The 21,992-nt window shown below is 38.0% G+C and overlaps 1 non-coding gene across 1 annotated transcript; it reads left to right on the top strand.

Annotated features, from left to right (window-relative positions):
- Positions 1 to 17,515: 17,515 nt before the first annotated feature.
- Positions 17,516 to 17,598, top strand: LOC133092809 (small Cajal body-specific RNA 18). The gene has a single exon (XR_009701164.1). It is a non-coding gene; the product is annotated as a small Cajal body-specific RNA 18 (non-coding RNA).
- Positions 17,599 to 21,992: the final 4,394 nt, after the last annotated feature.

The following is a 21,992-nucleotide window of genomic DNA, read 5'->3' as shown; positions in this document are numbered from 1 at the left end:
AGGAAGTGATCCCACTGTTCTCCCACCCTTGTTCTCAGGCATGGAATTCTTCAGCTGTGATGGCTGTGGCCAGTCCTAGACATGGGTATTAACAATTGCTCTTGGGTCATGATTTTTTCTGCGTAAATCCTTGCCAAGGCTTCTTCTCAGCCAGAGCAAATAAAAGGGGTTGGATGCAGGCAGCAAGAAGGTTGTTGCAGTGACAACAATCCCAGAAAGTGACCTGGTCTCACCCCTACCCTTGTCCATCAAAAGCAACGCTGCTCCTCAATGATTTGTCTCCCCCATGGTTGTAATATTAGAAGCCAGAGCTTATCGTTCATTGACTTTTGAGCCTGGCCCAGAGAAGCAGGGAACAACTTTATCTTATTTAAGGAGACAAATTTCAGTCATATTAGAAAACAAAATATTTTCAGAGCATGCATACAAAGTTAAGATGTGCATAACAACAGTTAAATATTTTACCTCATTCTCAAGATTTCGGCTACAAGTGTTGCCAGCTCCGTGGTTCCAGAAAATTGCTGTTAATAGAACTTCCACATACTGACACCTGTTTTTCTATTGACTTTCATAGTATAATTAGAGATATGTTCCTGTGGAAGTCATGGAATTGTAATAAGGCATACATTTTGTTTAAAGTACAATTTTTTTAAAACAGACTCTGAATGCAAAGTAGTTAGGAGTTTTTGAATAGATTTTTAGATTACACCAGAAATACATGCCTGTTGAGGAAAAACTAGAAGATGTGGCTAAACAAAAAGAGGAAACATTTTAAAGTAACTTAATACTGTGTTGTATTCCTTCCTAGACTTTATTCTGCACACGCACAAACACACACACACACACACACACACACACACGGATTTATTTAACAAACACTGTATTTAGTATTTGCTAGGTACTATTCTAAACCCTTTACAAATAATAACTTATTTAGTCTTTTTTTTTTAAGTTATTTAATCCTCGTGATGACCCTAAAAGCTAGACACCATTAGTAATCCCATTTTACAGAACCAAGGCCAACGTTTCATAGTAAGAGCAGACCCAGATTTGAATTTAACCAGTGAATGGCAGAGATAATATTCAAATTCAGGCTCCTCTTAGGATCGGCTGAAACAGCCTATACTAACTAAATCCCTGTACCTTTTGAAGTTCTACACAAGAAAGATGTATTTTTCGCTCACACTACATATCCACGTTAGCGCTGATTCTACATTATCTTCACACCTGACCAGGCAGCCTCTACTAGGAACATAGCTTGTCTCATGGCAAAGGAGAAATAGGCATGGCAAACTATCAGCTGGCTACTAAAGATTCTGCTCAGATCTGTTATACTACACTTCCCTTATTTTGTTGACAAAAGCAAATTACATAGCCACTCCTGAGTTTAACAGGGTGGGGATGTGTATATAACCTTGGTGGGGGGCCGCGGGGGGAGGCAGGTTGCAGCTAATTGTAAACAATAATGTACTACCAACAATGTAGTTGAAGGAGAAAGAGAAGAAAAGGAAAAGAAGGAAGGAAGAAGAAAACAGAAAGAAAAGGCCATTGTATCTTCCAGTTTAGAAACAGATTCTGAATGCTATTGCCTTGGTGTAGGGCATTTTACTGGATCCATCAAAGAGAGAAAAGGCATGTATGTGCCACAAGCTTTTCTGACATTGCTCTGTGGACTTTTCATACTTGCTTTCAGAAAGGGATTTTCCAGAAGACGCTCAAAGGAGTTGTTTTTATTGTTATAGATGGTTGGAGAAACTTCTACTAAATGGAGTTTCAAATTTGCAAATTCTGCCTCCTGTGTTAAAGTGCTTGATCTATAATGCTACATATTCCTTCAGGAAGGTATGAGTTTACATGCCTAGGAATGTATGATTGTTTATATCCCTGTACTCTTAACCAACACAGGCATTATCAGAATTTTGTTTTAATCTTGGCCAATTTGATGGTCAAAACTCCTATTTTGTTTTGATATTCATTCTTGAAATTATTCATATAATTGCATACTTTTCATATGTTTATTGGCCATTTACATTCTGCCAATTCATCAGTTTGTTCATTTAATCAACGTATATTGACCTCTTGCTTTGAGGTCAAGTATTGTGTACATATTTCTGGCTCATTTTTCATCTGGTACTTTCATCTTTTATATAAGGATTAGTAAAGGATTTTTTTTTATGTTAAAATCATTTTTTTAAATAAATTTATTTATTTTATTTATTTATGGCTGTGTTAGGTCTTCGTTTCTGTGCGAGGGCTTTCTCTAGTTGCGACAAGCGGGGGCCACTCTTCATCGCGGTGCGCGGGCCTTTCACCGTCGCGGCCTCTCCTGTTGCGGGGCACAGGCTCCAGACGCGCAGGCTCAGCAGTTGTGGCTCACGGGCTTAGTTGCTCCGCGGCATGTGGGATCTTCCCAGACCAGGGCTTGAACTCGTGTCCCCTGCATTGGCAGGCAGATTCTCAACCACTGCGCCACCAGGGAAGCCAGTAAAGGGTTTTTTAAAATATATATTTATATATGTATTTATTTTTGAGTTGTTTTATTTTTTTAATTTTTATTGGAGTATAGTTGATTTACACTAAATGTTTATTTATGGATTAAAGACTTTTGTTAATTACATTACAATTTAAATTGGCCTGTATGGGGGAAGGTGTTGTGTCTGTTTTTGTTTTGCTGTTATAAAATTTAAAATACACATTTTATCATATATGTCACTCTTTTTCTTGTGATCTCTGCTTAGAAAGATTTTTCCCACCCAGTGATAAAAAAATACTCACCTACATTTTTGGTATTCTAATTCTTTAATAATTTTAGTTTTTACATTTAAATCTTTTACTCAGCAAGAATTCCTTTCGGTGGGTGGTTTGAGGTAGAAATCTAATATTTCTTTTCATGTTATTAGTTACTTTTCACCATACTATTATAAAAATTTAACTTTTTCCATTGATTCCAGATGCCTTTAAAATACTAAGTATGCACTGGACTTTCTTTGCTTTTATTCTTTTCTATTGAACTCTTGTACCAGAATCATACTCACTAAATTATTGCAGCTTTATAAGACATTTTGACATCTAACAAGTAAGTTTTATGTTTGGTAATAATTTCAAGGGTTTGTGACCTGAGACAGAGAATGTGTGACCCTCTCCTGAAATTGTACCCTATGGTTCAAATAGACATGCATTTTCCTAGAGAGAGGGGCCATAGTCTTAATTAGATTCTCAAAAGGATCCGTGACCCCAAATAACATTATCACTGATCTAAAGGAAGCAAAAATGTAACAGAATTCAATGTTCTGCCCTAGAGAATTAGCCAAATATTAGAATCTTTTTTCAAAATTTACAATAAAAGAATCATTATTTGCTTTTGCAGGATTCCTTTTTCATAGCTCTCTAAAGAAGCCAGGTCTTGTTCACTTGTATTTGTTTGTTTGCTTGTAGGTCTAGTTTATCTGACCTGAATAACAACAGTTTATAATCAAGCAAGAAAACAAAGTTCAACAGCAAACAGAGGAGAATATTTACTGGATGACTGATCTAAAGCATCCTGAACGTTTTCATAATGTGAGTCAGATACTGTTGTTGGCTGCTGTCACCTTCTAGAAGGAAGCTTTCTGCCTAACTAAAGTGGCCTCTCCTGGTTACTCGCTATCTCCCCACAATACGTTTGTGTATGTTTATTATTTGTCCCTCCATAGAACTTAAGCTCCAAGCAATCTGTTTTATCTACCATTATACTTTCAGTACTTAGTCCAGTGTCAGGCACATAGTAGGAACTCAGTGAATGTTTATAAAATGAATACTATATATTTAACACCTTCCATGTGGGGTGAAAATGCATATGAGGTTTTCCTTTCCCATCTGTAGACATACATCCAAGCATCAGGCGTGTGGGCTTTTCTTATTGTTTGGGTTTATGTTTTTATTTTGTTTATTGTTCTTCAAACACATTTAGCAAATCCAGTGTAAAGAAGAATAAGTAGTGACAGTTATTGCCTATGTCATCTGAATAGCTTTTATGCAGAAAATACTGGTAAATTATTTTCCCTGTCCAAGGAGGAAAAGGCAAAAGGGAATATGCTTAAGCTAAAGTGAGAAGAAAAGGTTCTCAACAAATGTCAGTTGGATGTTTACCGTTATAAACCTGTCCCAGCATAGAGCAGGGCTCACTCGAAGTGATTAGTAAATATCTGTTAAATGAGTGTTACTGAACGACCATTAAAGAAATAAAACCGTGGAATGTGTAATCTGTAAGGAGAGGGCATTTCTCTGTCACCGGGGCTGCTTCAATGAGAAAAGAGATGCTTGCTCTTCACATGTCTGATGACTGGGCTCAGTTACAGATCAGTTCTCACCATCTGCCTGCCTTTCAGTCAGAAGGGGACCATATGCACAGCCTGGGAGTTTCACAGACTACTTTCTTTGTATGATGCTTCCTCCTTTGCACAGAATAGCTCGCTCAATTATCTGAAAATAATAGATATCCCAGTATAATTTTGGAATGCACCACGTATTTTGTTGAGAACGACAACCTTATCCCTTACGAAGGTCTCAGTAATTAAGAAAAGTCAGCTAGAACATCTTGGATAGGCAAGGAAACACAGCATAAGGGTAAAAATTTACCATACACAGTTAAGACCATGGTTTATACACATAACCAACTAGGCATTGACTATGTATAATAGTAATAAAGGTGACTTTTCTGTATAACCAAATTTACTTTAACTGCAAATTTTAAATGATCATATGACTCATTTCTTTGTTTCAAACCTGTCTATTATTTCTATTAGATCCTTCATAAATCATCCCACAGTTTACTTTGAATTTAATGAGACTAAAAATACATAAGTACATTCCTAGGTAAATGGCGACTGTTCTTCCTTTATTATATTTTGAGTTTAGAACTTCCACAATGCAGGGATGACAATGATACTCTTTGATTGGATTTTTAACTGAGTACTTGGAGGCATGTTTGCTGCTGAATTGAGAGCAGATAGTTACTTTGGGAAAGCATCTGTGTGTGTATTTGGGGAAGTGAAAGAAGGTCATGGAGAGAGAGGAAACAATGCATATAAATTAGTACAGCTCAATTTCCCCCTCAATCTCCCCATAAGAGAGCATCTTCACGTTATTCCTAGAATTACACAACTAGAAATAGTTGATGTAGCAAAACATGAATTTCAACACCTTTAGTAAATTGAGCACCCAGATTTCCTGACAGACTAAAGTCAATCTGATTTTTGAAGACACCCAGAGCAGGAGATTTTAGCTTCTTTCTCCATAAATCTTTAGTATATTTTCCATATCTCACCTCAAGGAAATTCTGTTTTAACCAAATTCTTCGTGCTACATTTAAAAGGCATCTCAGGTGCTTATGTCAGTGGAAAGGAGCAGGAGCTATGAACTAACTTTCTTTGTTTTAAATCTGAATATACTTTAAAAGTATTATTTTTACCTGTTTATTATTGCTTATATGCTATTGTTAGAATTATCATCAGAATGAACCATCCTAATTTTACCTCTTGAGTCTTAGGGGTAAGTCTTTCAATATTCCTAAGGCTCCCTTCCAAACCTAGCTCAATTTCCACCTCCTCCTTGGCTGTAAATCTTGGATGCTTTACAGAAGCTACCTGAATAGAATCATTAATGCTAATTACTATCTTAATTACCTGCAGCTTTCTAAGTCTAGATGTCTGGCAGGGAGAAGCCCTGCCTTGTTCTTCCTCAAAATAATCTTGGCTATTCCTGCCCTTTTGCTCTCTTCCATCTAGAATTTAAGATCTACTTGTCAAGTTCTATCAAAAAGCCTTTACTGAATTTAGAGATTGCGTAGAGAAGAATTAACATCTTAACAATGTCCAGCCTTCTTATTTCTGAGCTTGGCGTATATGAACAAGGTAGTTCCCTTCAATTCCAACTTTATCGTGTATAGATTGCTGATTTAGCAAATGCTTTTTCTGTATCCACTGAGGTGATCATCTGTTTTAACCCTTTTAGTATTTTAATGAGGCTAATTCCATTAATATATTGTCTAATGTTAAACTGTCCTTATACTCTTGGGAAAAACATAAATTGCTCAAGATAAGCTTTTTTCTAGCTATTAATGTTTTATTTTTAATTTTATCATCTTTGTTCATAAGCATTATTGTCATGTGATTGTCATTTTCTGATGTTATCCTGATCTGGTTTAGGTATCAGGATCAAGGCTATTCTAGCACCATTAACTGATATGAAAAATATTGTTTCTGTTCTCTAGTACAGTTTTTATAACCTAGAGATTGTCTTTCTCAAATGCTTGGTTCACTGGTCTGCAAAACCGTGCAGTATATTTGGGGACAGGATAATAGGAATTAGATTTTAAGCTGCTTATTAAATGTCTTTGGTGATCATTGGTATATTTAGATTTTCTATTTCTTCTTAAATCACTTTCCTAAAGTGTATTTTTCTAAGACACTGTCTGGGTTGACTTTTTTATTTCTTTATCTAGGCTGGTGATAAAACTTAAAAAAAAAAAAAATCTAGGCTCCTACTTGACTTTGAAAAACACCTTGTATTATTTTTTGACCTTCTAGCAATTTGTATTCTCATCTAATAGTTATGCTGTCCAGACCACGTTTTCTAAATTTATTGCCTCATACAACTGAATCACCTAACCTTCCGAGAGCCAAGATAAATTAGAACTATCTCTTTTTCTTGATCTACCTGGGACTTTTATCCTAATAGATGAGGCTAGTCTGACAATGTTTATTCTTCACGAAGACTTGCTGGCAGCTATCAGCAAGATGCTTGCAAGTTTTTCTTTCAGTGATGTTTAAATGTACAGACATTTACTGTATACAATTTATACTCACATTGCTACAGTTTTTGGAGGATTTTACTGTGAATGTCATCAAGAGTGGTTTCCAAGAACAAATTTTAGAAACAGTAATAATAGACAATAGAATGGAACCCTGAACAGATTCCTTAAAGAGGCCTCTTGTCCTTAAGAAGACAAGGTGGGATGTAAGTATAGAGAAATGTGTACTAAATCCTGAGAGTTTGCTACCTCCCCAGTCAGAAATTAAATATATTATGACTTATGTCACTGATAACAAGCACTAATGGATAGCTCTGGTGATGTTCCAAAACAACTGAAAGAAGACACCAGCTGCCATCAGATGCAGATTAAAAGATTGTTATCAAATATGATAGGAGAGGAAGATCATCTTATCCCATCTTAGGCGTTCCAGAGGAAAGGATATATAGCTGCTGCTACTCTTACTGTGGATTTGTATGGCCTTTATAGTGTGTCTGTGTATGTGTGTGTATGTGTGTATTCAAGAGTTTCCCAGTTCCTAACTACTGCAATCCATTCAATCCTTTGAAATAATTAATTCATGGATTGCCAGACTACAGCCCAAGGGTCAAACCAGCCCAAAGCCTGTTTTTGCAAATAAAATTTTATTGGAAAGCAGTCATGCTCATTTGTTTATGTATTTTCTATAACAATTTTTGCACTACAAATGCAGAGCAGTTTCAATAGAGACTGGCCCCCAAAGGTGAAAATATGTAACCTCCTGCTTTTCACAGAAAACACTTGCTAATCCCTGAGTTAAATCATTAGGTGTCGAAAAAGCTGGAGAATCACTTAATCTAGGCAAGTGACCTTAAACTGGCCGTCATAAATATGTATCTGGGGTCCATCATTCCAAGAAATAATTTGTGTTATTTATTGTATGTGTGCATTTTACTGGTAAGAGAGTCCTGTGTCTTTCATCAGATACTCCAAGAGGTCTTGTGATCCAAAATGTGTTAAGAACTAACTTTTAGGTGAATACTGTTTATTTGTTCTTTTGAAGGCTTATGGGCTAGAAGAAAAAGCAGTTCACAAAACTGACCCAACACAATGAAATATCATTAGACCTGTTAGGATGGCTATTATCAAAAAAAAAAACAAAACATAAGTGTTGGCAAGGATGGGGAGAAATTGGAACCCTTGTACAAAATTGGTGGGAATGTGAAATGTTTCAGCCCCTACGGAATCAGTACAGAGGTTCCTCAAAAAATTAAAATAGAACTACCATATGATCTAGCAATCCCACTTCTGGGTATATACCTGAAAGAAATAAAATCAGTTGCTCAAAGAGATAGCTGCACTCCCATGTCCATTGCAGTATTATTCACAATAGCCAAGGTATGAAAACAACCTAAATGACCATCAATTGATGAATGGGTAAAGAAAATGTGATATTGATATTATTCAGCCTTAAAAAAGAAGGAAAACTTGTGATACGTGACAACATGGATGAACCTGAGGACATTGTGCTAAGTGGAGATAGGCCAGTCACAGAAGGACAAATACTGAATGATTCCACTTATACGTGCTATCTAAAATAGTCAAACTCACAGAAACAGAGAACAGGATGGTGGTTGCTAGGGTCTGGGGATGGGGGCAATGCTGTTCAATGGGTATAAAGTTTCAGTTAGGCAAGATGAATGAGTTCTAAAAATCCGATGTACAAAAAATGCGATGTACAATAATGTGCCTATGGTTAACAAACTGTATTGTGCACTTAAAGTTTTGTTAAAAGGGTAGATTTCACATTATGTGTTCTTACCACAATAATAATAATTTAAAAACTGACCCAAAGAGTTTTTTGAAAGAATGAGGAAGTTGGTAAATACTATTGGCTAAGGGAATTTTGTGTGCAAGAGAAAGAATTTTATAACTCTCCGGAGTTAAGTCTAAGTCATTTATTTCTATTGATTATGTGCCACATATTGTTCATAATGTCTAGTTTTCATGACCTTGCCTGATGGGTATTAACCCCTCATTTTACAGAAGCATGAACTAAGGCTCCCTAAGGATACATAATTTATTGTCAAGTAATAGTAAAGATTTGAAAGAGCGTATGATTCCTAAGACTGTGTACCACACACCCTCTTCACCAAAGTTTCATACATTATCAGAAGTTGTCTATGACATGTTGTTAAGGAATTTAATGCTAGTTTTAAATTGAGAAAAATCTTCACTTGTTGCTCTACTGGGAAGCCCAATGCTTGAGATCCATTTCCACGAGGAATATTATACAACTCTTCCCTCTGAACTCAGATCACCTCTAAAGAGTGGAGTAGAGGGCTACTCTCTTCAGAGAACTCACTGACTTTCCACAGTCTGGGGAAATTTTTCCTCTCACCAGTGTCTTCCTCAAAGTCATTCCTCTCTCTCCCCTCCTTGGCTTTGATACATAGCTTTGCCTTAGCAATGAATTCAGGCTTTCAAAAAAGAGAGAGGGTTATTTTCAAGTTGCGTCTGTTTTAGACCCTGAACAAACCTTTATGCCAAAAAAATACAAACTTGGTCGTGTGTGTGTGTGGAGTGGGAGGGTTATAAGTGTGTTTAGGTAAAGAGAACCAAACCACAAACTAATTTATAAATACATTATCATGTGACAGTCTTATTGGCAATGAGAAGCCATTCAGTTCTTTGTGGAGGGGAGTGAAGGATGGAAGCATTGTTTTAAGAAAGGGGAAACACATATTTGCTGCAAACTTAGAATCAAGCCTTAGACTTTTCACAATTAATTATTTCACAATAAAATTACTGTGAAATAAAGTTTACTGAGGTTACTTGAAAATAGGTGCAAATACACAAATGGCCAAAATCTACCTTAAATTGTAACTTGCAAATAGAATGGAATTGAATGGGCTTTCCTACTGCCCACCCTCTACCTTACACCTTTGGTGCCTTCTACACGTGAGAAAATGAAATGAAACACCGGAAATTTTAGCTTTTCCACTGTAAAATCACTAATATGTTAAATCACCCTTTAAAACTAGTAACCAGCATCTTTCTTTGTGATACTAGTGTTCCGATGCTCTCCTTTTCAAGCTTTTTCTTGGGAAAGGTATTCTGTTTTCTGAATGTACAAATCATTTATATGATGCTCAATCTATCATTCTGGATCAAATTGCCTTTGGTCTTTTTATATCACTGCACTCCAAGAACATCAGGTCCTGGCAACGACATCTATGCTTCCTGAAGTGGGTGCTGTCCCTTCTGGGTAACCTTTTGTGAAGTCACATGAGTGGCAGCTACCCTAACTCTGGTTGTCCTCCTCTAGGCAATGACATTTGTGCGGCTGCTGTTTCATCTTGCAGCATCTCAAAGCCAATTTTTCCTCCAGGTTTGATTACTCTTTTCCTTGCTGAATCTGTAAAATGTGTCTTGGCATTTTCAATTACCCAAGCATTCAAGAAGACAGCTTTTGTGTGTGTTGACTCAGGCCCACACCCACGCTAATGACAGAGGCTCTGTAAACACACAGCCAACTCCCTGTAATAAGAGTGAATGCACACATAAACTGAATTGTGATTTAATCTATTATTTTAATCACCAAAGTAAAATTCTGGATTACCCTTCCTACATTAGAGGAGCAATTTACAGCTAATCCAAAATATCTTTTTTGTATTAGATTTGGCTTCTCGGTTACAATTTACTACTAACAACATAATAACTAATGAGAGGAGGAGGCAGCACAAAAACATGTAATTCTTGCAGCTAGAATTTAGTAAAAACATAGAAAATAAAAAAGTGGAATCAAAAACAGAGTTTAGATTTGAAAACAGTCACGGATCCACAAAGTAAATAGTCTATGCCTGAAGCATGGAGCATGGTTTTAAACGCCGGCTATAAATTGTCTTTTTAGTGAGGGTTTTCCTTATATTGTCCACACACCCCCAACCACTTCCCGCCCTGCCAGTGCCCCCAGGAAACTGACATTGGGGGAGCATGCGCAGAAATTCTGAAGGTCGAAAGGAAGGGAGAGAGAGGTAAGGGTATTACTTGCTGCTTCAGGGAGGGGTCTCCAGTACTCTGTCCGCCCTAAAGACTACAGCTCCTTCTGATGGGCCCTTCCTCTTCCTCCATGGTTCCAGTCTGGGCTATGGTTTCCTCTTGTCCTTTTACACCCAAGGCTGTTTACCTGCTTCCCACTTTTGCTGGTCTTTTAGCTTTTCACAGCCCTTCATTATTCCCTTCCCCAGGCCTTCACATGCTTGTGGAACCTGCAGTAAAACCTCTTCATTTGAACCACCTGCTGCAACCCTGATTGATAACGAAGAAACTACAATGAATAGCCATGGAGTGCTTTGAATGGTATCTTTTTCTTTTTTACTGGCCATATTGGAATGTAGGTGTGCATGGGGGGAAAAATCTTGTGATCAAGCGTCTGACTAATTTACAGATCAAACAGTTAAGGGTTGGCTATTCATAGCTCCTTTGTTCACCATTTATCGTGGTGGCCTCCTAGAATTACACTTGCTGAAGTTAGGTCAAATCGTCATTGTGTTTATAATTTGGTAGCATAGAAACAGGGATTCTTTCATTTATTTCAATTTGGTAACTTCTCAATCTGGTATTATTTGAAGGAAAATAGAGTTGTATAACCATAGCAAGCATAAAATGTCTATTAATAAATCTCAGCATTCATTGGTCATAAAGTCAAACACTTTAGCATAAGTTTCAAAATGTTGAACATTAAAGTAGGTAGGGCATTAAAATGCCTCAAAGATCAAATCAAATTCAGTAATAGAATTCAAAATGAATAACTCACTTATGTGCATAAGCAATCTGAACTTTAACTCTCAATATTCCAAATCAAATACTAATTTCTTTTATCTTGTGCAGGTGTCTGTAGTAATGTACCAACTAGCAATGTTAATCTACTAAAACCTCACCCAGTACTAGCATACTATAACTACATCTGTTAAGTGTGTTTTCTTGTTAACATTTATGTCTCAGTGTAAGATACACAGGCACCCACACACACATGTTTTAGAGAAGCTATTTAAGGTTTTTTCAGTGAAAAATAGAAGTGTTTCTAGAGTGTAGATTTGAGTTCATCCCAAGTAAAATTAAAACAGTCCCTCAGAAATGTCTCTTGTTTGCATTTGGTCTGAAACATTGCTTCTCTAAACTGTCTACTTGTCAGAATTGCCTGGAGAGCATTTTTAAAACACAGATTACTGATTTCAATCTCAGTCCTTCTGTGGAGGCTGGGGCAGAATGGGACTATATCTGTTTCATTCATCACTGTGTATCCAGAATGTCATGCAAGGCCCTCAGTAATCATTTGATGAATGAATGAATCAGAATGTCTGAAGGTTGAATCCAGGAACCTGTATTTTTGTAAGGGCCGCCAGGTGATTCTGCTGACCAATCACTTCTGGAAAACACTGATCTTTAACTTGGAATTTTAGACCTGGAGGAGATCTTAGCCAGCATTTAATTCAACACAGTTACTTTGGAAATGGAAAAACATGAAGTCTGAGAGATTAAATAACATATATAATCATAATATTTTCATACTTAGCAACACATTTTAGGACAAATGATGAGAAACAAAGAGAAAGGGAGACTAAAAGATACACTTTTTCTTTGTGTGTGTGTTAAAATGCCAATACGGCTAGAGTAAAGATTTTTTTTTTAATTGAAGTATAGTTGATTTATAATATTATGCTAATTTTAGGTGTACAGCATAGTGATTTAGTATTTTTACAGATTATACTCCATTAAAAGTTATTACAAAATAATGCCTATAATTCCTTGTCCTATACAATATAGCCTTGCTGCTTATCTATTTTATACATAGCAGTTTGTATCTTTTAATTCCATACCACTAATTTACCCCTCTCTCCCCAGTGGTAACCACTAGTTTATTTTCTATGTCTGTATGTCTGTTTCTGTTTCACATATACATTCATTTGTACTATTTTTTAGATTCTACATATAAGTAGTGTCATACAGTATTTGTCTTCCTCTGTCTGACTTATTTCACTAAGCATAATATTCTCAGGGTCCATTGATGTGGCTGCAAATGGCAGAATTTCATTCTTTTTAATGGCTGAGTAATATTCCACACCTTCTTTATCCATTCATCTGTTGATGGGCACAAGGGTTGCTTCCATATCTTGGATATTGTAAATAGTGCTGCTGTGAACATTGGGGTGCATGTATCTTTTTGAATTCGTGTTTTCATTTTTTCCAGATACATACCCAGGAGTGGAATTGCTGGGTCATATGGTAGTTCTATTTTTAGTTTTTTGAGGAGTCTCCATGCTATTTTCCACAGTGGCTGCACCAATTTACATTCCCACCAACAGTGTACAAGGGTTCCCTTTTCTCCACATCCTCTCCAAGATTTGTTATTTGTGGGGTTTTTTGTTTTGGTTTTTTTTTTTTTTGGTGATAGGCATTCTGACCGGTGTGAGGTGATACCTCATTGTAGTTTTGATTTGCATCTCTCTAATAATTAGTGAATAATTAGTGATGTTGAGCATCTTTTCATGTGCCTGTTAGCCATCTGTATGTCTTCTTTGGAAAAATGTATATTTAGGTCTTCTGCCCATTTTTTGATTGCATTGTGTTTTTTCTGATATTGAGCTGTATGAGCTGTTTATATATTTTGGATTAAAAGATATTGCTTTTACCTTCAAGACAAGCCATTTTACAACTTGGCCTTAAGGACTATAAGAGGTCAGCTGAAGAGCACCCCCCTACCTGAGACTCTTGGTCAGGATCCTATTTCAGGGATAACTAAGGAGACTTCCCTCCTCTGCTCCCTTTCACTCCCACAGACTTTCATCCAGTTATGTCAAATCCTTGAAGAAAAGTGTTTTGCTTTTGCTTAAAGTATCTATAATGGCCTTCTCTTCCAATGAGAATTTCTCAGACAACTCTCATGTTCTCTATGCTGCATAAATTAGGCAAATAGTAGTGAAGTTATTTTTTTCTTCCAAAAAAATCTGTCAATAATGTAAAATTCACTTGCTAACATAGTATTTTGTGCAAATACACCAAAAAATGTTTAATACCTAACCTTCTTACTTCTGCCTGCATATTAACATGATTAGAAAATATTTGTGTTTCGATAGTCATCAGAAAGTAAACATTTAGTCACCTAGCTATTATTCACAAAATTATTTTACTATGTTTCAATGGAATTTACTGCTGACCACAGTAATTCTTATCTCTCTTAAAAGGAGCTATGCAGCTCATATCTTCAAGAGTATTCAATAGCCCAAAATAAAAGTGCTGGCATAATTTTTTAAAGTACTGGCAAAGTAAAATTTAGCATTTGCTAGAAAATGAGCCTCATTCTTTTTAAAAAGGGTGTATATTGTCTTAAAGACTATAATAATAACAAAACTATAAGTAAGAATAATAGTAATTAGCATTGATAAAGCACTTACTATATGCTAGTTATATGCTAAGCAATATGCATAGAGTACTTCATTTATCTAAAAAATGTAAGATACTTAGGCAAGTATCATGTGTGGATATTTGTGTGTATGTGCATATATACATATCTGACCATATATATGGCATATCCATACATATACAGTATATAGTACTCACAATATATTTACTTAAATACATACAGAAAATTTCTGGGCAGATATTAAGACACAGTTGATCATTTTCATTCTGGCCATCACTGGTGGTTGCCTGCCCAATAGCCATCACCCTTCTTTCTTGCCAACAGAACACTGGTTTTGTTGAGGCAGCCATGTGCCGGCCCAGGGGAGGAGTTACTATGAACCTAAATCAGTCACGGGTCTCATTCTCTTCTGCCCATGGTGGGTCTAGGGATAGGAGTCAGTTCTTGTCTGGGGCATGAGAGATTAGGGGAAGTCTGCTTAGGGCTTCTAGGAGGATTTCCCTCCTCAGGAAACAAGGATGTGCATGAGGAGAAAGCTCTTTTTGCTTCTAGCCCATTCCCTCCTGCTTAGGAAACTTTGATTTGAACATGCCTAGAGCTGTGTTAGGCTCCTTGTGGCAATGAGGTGTGACACTGCTGGTACACTGTGAATAGAGGGTGACTTCTTGATTACGTCACAAAGTACAGAATCAACCCTGATACCACCTACCTCTGAATTTCATATAAGTTAACAAAAGCCGGTATTAATACGGGTTCCTGTTACTTGCAGCCAAAGTATTCATGACTGATACAGTTACTTCTGGGGAGTGAGATTGAGGGTACAGGAAGGGAGAACAGTGTCTTACTTTTGATTGTATATTGTTTTCTGCTGCTTTAATTTGATTTACCATGTATGGGCAATACTTCAAAATTACAAAACAACTCATTTAATTTTTTAAAAATTGCATTTCTGAATAACTGGTATATTAATTTGGAGAAAACTGAGAGCCATAATGTTTTAAATAGTACCCCAACTCAGTAGCTCACAATTTATACCCAGGCATCTTTGCACCAACATTCATATATGCAATCACTTGGAGTATTTGAGCAGCTAGCTAATTTTGAATTTTAACATCAAATTCTCCTTCTTTCCAAACTATCAATATTTGTGAGTGTTTGTGTATCTCCCAAACAATGTAGGTATGAATCTCCCTAGCATGTGTTTGGAGGGGAGATGTTTAGTGTGTCTACTGGGATTTACTTCCTACCCACAGTTTTTTTCTGAGTAACAGAGTGAGAATGAAGAGTTGCTTCCACTAGCTGGGGCTAATATGAGTCAGGAGATATTTATACCAGGTAGATGCATTGACCAGGAGGAGGAAGAAGGGCTGAAGCATCAGGCAATATGAGCTCAAGTTCTCACTGGAATTTCTCCAAGAAAGGACCTTTATCTTTGTACAACCCAATTGACACTAACATCAATTTAACAACTATCAGCCTAGGAGAAGGGTTAGGATTGTACTCGTGCAGGATTTCTGGGGACTAGGCTTGCCAGGGAATCCATTATTTCCTTCCCATTTCTCCTCAGAGCTCTCACATCTCAGGCTACTTTCTCCCTTAAATGAGGGTGTACGAATTGAACAGAACAGTATCAGGTTCTCTGATACTACCGCCTAGAGAAACGACAAACTACTGCATCACCAAGAGCTAACATCCCCATCCTCATCAGCAATATTTAATTAGATGGATACAGGGTGAAGAATCAGGATCAAGACAATCAGAGCCAGGCCAGTCTTAATACTGCCTGTCCTGTGAACCTTCCCAAGGAACAGTCCTCGAATTCGGCATCACATTGACTTCATTATTCATAATGCCATCCTCTACGCCTGATCCGTCATCAAGACCTGTTGAGGTTTTCTTGGTTAAAGTTCTTGAAAACCTCACTTCTTTTTCAGTTCCCTGTGCTCTTTTATAACTACGGTATCCTCCTTTCCAGATCTCCGCTTCTCCAGGTCATTTACATATAGCTGGCATAATAATCTTTCTTATTTGTCATCATATTATTCCCTACCTAAGTTTTACTGAGAGATAGAAACAAACATTTGAACAAATGGAGAGATTAAAAAACCGATCGTTTAATGACAAATGATGGGATCCCCATTCTTCCATGAGATAGTCCTTCTCCCAATTTTTTTGTCCCACTTGTACATATAAACTTTTAGGGATATAGGGAATTCCCTGGCGGTCCAGTGGTTATGACTCTGTGCTTTCAATGCAGAGAGGGCCCGGGTTCCTTCCCTGGTCGGGGAACTAAGATCCCGCAAGCCGTGTGGCACGGCCAAGGCCAGAAAAAAAAAAAAAAAACTTTTAGGGATATAGATGAAATAACCATAAATCTATTAGTTATTTATTTATATTATTTTAAATACCCTCACTACTTAAAATCACAAATAAGAAATTTTAGATTGATGAACTTAAAATATTTCTTTTTCTCATCAGTGAAGGAAAAAAATTATTTAAACTGTTTCCATTGCAACTTCTACATGGCATCTTTGTCATGGTTAGAGCTCCTTTTTATCATCTCACAAAAACAGATGTGCACGGCTCTCTCTCTGGGGGAACTTTACTTAAGAGGAAGAAGGTAACAGAAAACCTAAAGGAGGCTCTGAGGGGAGATCAGGAGGAAGAAACTAAGTCTCCGGCTCAAAACGCCTGTGCAGACAGTGCTTGGATAAGGCATTTCCTGGCACCAGCCTCCTGGGTCTGATACACCACCTCAGTGCTCACTTAGATGTTACATTTTGTTCGGGAAGCCAAAGGAATGTCCTGATTTTTACTAGTTCCATCCATGACTCTTTACCTTAACTTACAGAAGATGCTGTGACATATCCATTCTTCTTAATCTCAGTCTTTACCCAGTCAGCTGAGTATAAATGGCTTTGAGACCTTTTCCCAGTAAGAAAATCTCCAGAATCCCCCAAGAAAAAACAATGTTCCTTTTACCATAACTGTAATAATCATCAATCTTAGAACACTCAGAAATAGAATAGCCTTGGCTGCACAGACCAGAGGCAGAGGCCTAGGCCACTTAGTTCGTGGGGCGACCCGGGCCCCGCCAGGTGGGAGGAAGCAAATTGGAGTGTGAGAGGTGCCCCCCGGGTCCCAGATGCACCTGGATGAACCCACAGTATTTTCTTTATTGCCGTGGAGCCTGAGAGGATTACAAAAGTGTGTCTGGTGAAGTAGGGCCAGGGGACCGGGGTGGGGGAGATTAGGGACAGTGGGTTAAACTAGAGATGAGGGAGGTTTAGGGAGCCCTCTGCCACTGTGACCGTGAGCCCTGGTAGACAATGCCGTGACCACTGTGCAGTCCGCGTCCTGGAAATCAGGTGATGGGGTGTGTTCTGAGAACCGACTGAGACTGGGGAAAAAGAGAGAAAAGAAAGCCTTGATGTTACTCTTTTCATGTAATTACAGTACAATGTCTGTGGGTCTACTTCTAGATATAATAATTCAAACCTAATGAGAGTTTACTGAACAAGGCTCTATAGCCAATATATTATCAGCTATTTTCTCCTCTTTTACAGGAGAAAGTAGGTTGTCGTAACGTTACAGTGAGTGTAATTTTGTAATGATGGAGTGAGAAAATCACTTTCCTACCGCCCTAGCATGCTCCTGCATACACAGACACTTAAAATGGAGCTTTAAATGGAAGTGGGCTGTAACTCATTCAAACATACATGTTGTCTGCCCTAGGAATACCTGCTGTGAATCTAAGTTTGTGGAAACATCAGACCACACGGTGCGAGAGGGCATGGGTTTCGGGATCAGACACACCTGAATTAGCAACCAGACTCTGTCACTTACTAGCCGTGTGACCCTGGGTGAGTTACTTAATCTCTCTAAGTCTCAGGTTCTTTATCTGAAAACCAGGAATAGTGCTGCCCTACCAGCGCTGTTGTTTTTCCTGGAAAAGTAACTGAAAACTTCTGCTTATTTGTCCAACTTCCTTTCCCTCTCTGCAAATAAAGGCCAAGGAGGGCTTCCCTGGCAGCACAGTGGTTAGGAATCCACCTGCCAGTGCAGGGGACACGGGTTTGAGCCCTGGTCTGGGAAGATGCCATATGCCACGGAGCAACTAAGCCCGTGCGCCACAACTATTGAGCCTGTGCTCTAGAGCCCACGGGCCACAACTACTGAGCTTGCATGCCACAACTACTGAAGCCCGCGCGCCTAGAGCCTGTGCTCCGCAACAAGAGAAGCCACAGCAATGAGAAGCCCGAGCACTGCAACGAAGAGTAGCCCCCGCTCGCTGCAACTAGAGAAAGCCCACACGCAGCGACGAAGACCCAACGCAGCAAAAAATAAACTAAATAAATAAATTTAAAAAAAAAAAAAAGGCCAAGGAATAAGTAGTGTATGCCAAGTGCCAATGCCCAATTAATTGCAGATACATTTTCTTTCCCCTCTGGAAAAATGTTGTTTGTCTTTCATTAAAAACTATAGCTGGGTTTAAAATAAGATATCCTCAAGTGTTAGAACCATACAAAACTTTTTTTTTTTTAACTTTTGGCTGAAAATGACGACCACTCAATTATACACAAAAGTTTAATGTAAAAGGGTTCAAACAAAATAACAATACAGTGACAAAGTGACATGGAAACTGGATTTCAAAAGAAAAAAAGATCAATCACACATGCGTCAAACAGAATACAAAATCAAAGCAATAGACAAAAATAAAAATTTTATTTTAATTATAACTGAAAAACTAAAATTAAAAAATCCAAGTTTCAAAATTTTCTAAAGAATATATATAACTGCATAATCAAATGATTTTTTTTTGCTTGAATAGGATGTACAACCATTTTTTAAAACAGTGGATATAAACACTGAATATTTAAAAGATTGCATATCCTACATTTTAGTTAAAAATTGAAAATAAAAATAATGTAATATTCAAAAAATGAGAATATTTTGCTATTAAACTATTCCACTGCCAGAGATAAATTCTGATCTGAAATGATGGCCCTGGGAAGTTGAGTCAAGCCAGTTGATTATATCCTGTGAAGTCCCCTCTCTCTGGCCCCCAAATCTGGGCAGGGCTAGGATTTGGCTCTGACTTTGATCCTATTGGGGGTGACGGAGGCAACAGAAGCTGTCTCTCTAGGAAATTCTTGATCCTGGCCCTTCTCTGATTTAGAAACAAACTTCAACCAGGTTAGGTGAAGGTATCAGAGAAAAAATGAAAAATTCTACTCTCTGCTGACTCTCCTGAAAATGTTCACATTGTCTCAATCAAGCTATAGCACAATAAAGAGGCATTTTGCTTCAAAATCATGTATTGATAAATATTTATTGCATATACCTGAGTTGGATATTGTCTGCCTTATGTATCACATTATGTTGATCTTAGATACACAACTCCATTGGTGTTTGTCCTAAAAATCTTCAGTTAATGTTCGAATGTGTCACTAAAAGTTTTTATTTCAATTTTAGAATTTCATTTCATTGGTGGAGAGTAATTCATGAGTTTAAACCTTATTTGGTGGAGAATAATTTACATATATATTACTTTTTCCATTTTAATGACTTTTTTCCCAAAGCCTGCCCCAATATTTGAACTTGTCCTTGGTAGTTATTTAAGATACTGTGAGGGTTCCAGGACACTGGAGCCCTGGGTCCAGACCGTAGTGATTAGAGACACATTTTGAGATTTCTTCCCAGCTCTCTTCTTGAAGAACACCTCTCTCCCTCGGCCAACTAGAGCACCAGCCCTGGGCCCTTCTTTCCTATGTTTATATCAAATAAACCCAACCCTCCTTGATTAGATAAAAGGTGGACACCTGACCCATGAACCAGACAAGTCTGATTATTTTTCTCTTGAGAATTTGAACTAAGAGACACAGGCTGGGGGTCAGGTGCCGGTGGTCATTAGAGCTTCAGGGTCTTGTGGAATGAGAGGCTATGACAGTTATTAAGGGCCATGCATGCGAGGGGCTCACACAGAGAGCCAGTCTGCAGGGAGAGACTGGACAAGGCAGGGGAAACAGAAACTGTCGGCGAGAGAACTTGCAACCCGCGAACAGCTGCATAGTCCTGAAGCCTTTTCAGTTTCCAAGTCTAATTCCCCATGGGGCTCGACTCTCCTTCCTGTCTTGAATCCCATGAGGAGCTGCTGTAAAATAAATCCTCATTTACGTGTGGTAGCCAGAGCGAGGTTCTGTTCCTTGCAACCAAATGAGCCCTAAGACGGAGTGAAGCCTTATTGTTTTAGAAATTCTACATGTTTCACTCCATTGACAGCAAGGGAGCATTTGATAATGGCAACTTCTTTGAAATACTTCCCCAAAGAGTTGTGGATTCACTCTTCTGAGACTAATGACATTTACAACTCAATGTTAATTACACTATTGGATTAGATATATATGGCCTTAGAGAAAATCAGACCATCATATTTTATAACTTAATTCCTTTGTAGAGAGTGAGTTGTAAAATTATGACTCGCTTTACATTTGCCCTACTCTTTTCTATGTGAAGATGCTCCATTTTCCTTGAAGAAGAACGGCAGCTATTGAAAGGCTTTGCCTCCTCCTGGCATCTGTTAACGTTTACCATCTTCCCCAAGCAGTAGGCCTGTTCTTTTCATGGTGATTTTCTCCTTCTAAACATTGCTAAATGAGTTCTGAGGGCCTTAGCATTTTTGTCCAGCTTCAACTTATTTGGGACCCAGCAAAGGACTATTTCTGATAGAGAGCCAGTTCATTTACCTTTTAACCTAAGGGATAGGTAAAAGTAAAATGAACTTGGGGAGATACAGAAATAGGAGAATGAAAAATACGTGATAAAAATAATTGTGGTAAAGAGATGAGTTAAGAATTCACCTTGTGGGGAAAATACACATGACTGCATAGGTTCTGAAGAAGTCCTTCGAGCCAAATGGAATAGCTTGAAATTTCCTATGTGCTCATTTGCCTTCACTTGGACATCTCTACAGAAACGGTCTTTCACAGCCAAGGTGTGTGCTATTTTTAACAGCCACGATTAGGATGCTTCCAACCTTGTCCTGGGGGAAACAGTCCACTCTCTGTCCCTCTACTTCTCTTATTAATGAATAATAGTATAGCAAGAGCAGGAAATGTGATGGTTACAAACAGGCTCTAAAGCCAGACTGCCTGGTTTTGGACTCCAGCTCCACCACTGAACAGCTGTGTGACCTTGCAAGTTACTTCACCTCTCTGTGCCTCTCTGTGTTTTAATATGTAAAATGGGAGAATACTGGCACCTACCTCACAAGAAGGATGTGAGAAGTAAATGAGTCCTGCTGTATTGTATGTGCTCAAGAAAGTCAGCTGTCGTTGTGAGGGTTGTCATTAGTATTATTTGAGCAAGTCAAGCCTAGGTGGTATGAAAGAGAATGGAAAGTTGAGTCATAATCTCCCATCAGGAGTTTATTCTTTCTACTGGATGACATAAGTGAGGGGAGCCAGGGCCATGAAGTCAGGCTTTACTTCTTTTTTTTCTGTTGATTTTATTTATTTATTTTTTTAACATCTTTATTACAGTACAATTGCTTTACAATGGTGTGTTAGTTTCTGCTTTATAACAAAGTGAATCAGTTATACATATACATATGTCCCCATATCCCCTCCCTCTTGTGTCTCCCTCCCCCCTCCCTATCCCACCCCTCTAGGTGGTCACAAAGCACCGAGCTGATCTCCCTGTGCTATGTGGCTGCTTCCCATTAGCTATCTATTTTACATTTGGTAGTGTATATAAGTCTATGCCACTCTCTCACTTCGTCCCAGCTTACCCTTCCCC

Source organism: Eubalaena glacialis, chromosome 5, assembly GCF_028564815.1.
Source record: "Eubalaena glacialis isolate mEubGla1 chromosome 5, mEubGla1.1.hap2.+ XY, whole genome shotgun sequence".
Taxonomy (NCBI): Eukaryota; Metazoa; Chordata; class Mammalia; order Artiodactyla; family Balaenidae; genus Eubalaena; species Eubalaena glacialis.
This window is presented reverse-complemented; position numbering and strand designations above follow the sequence as displayed.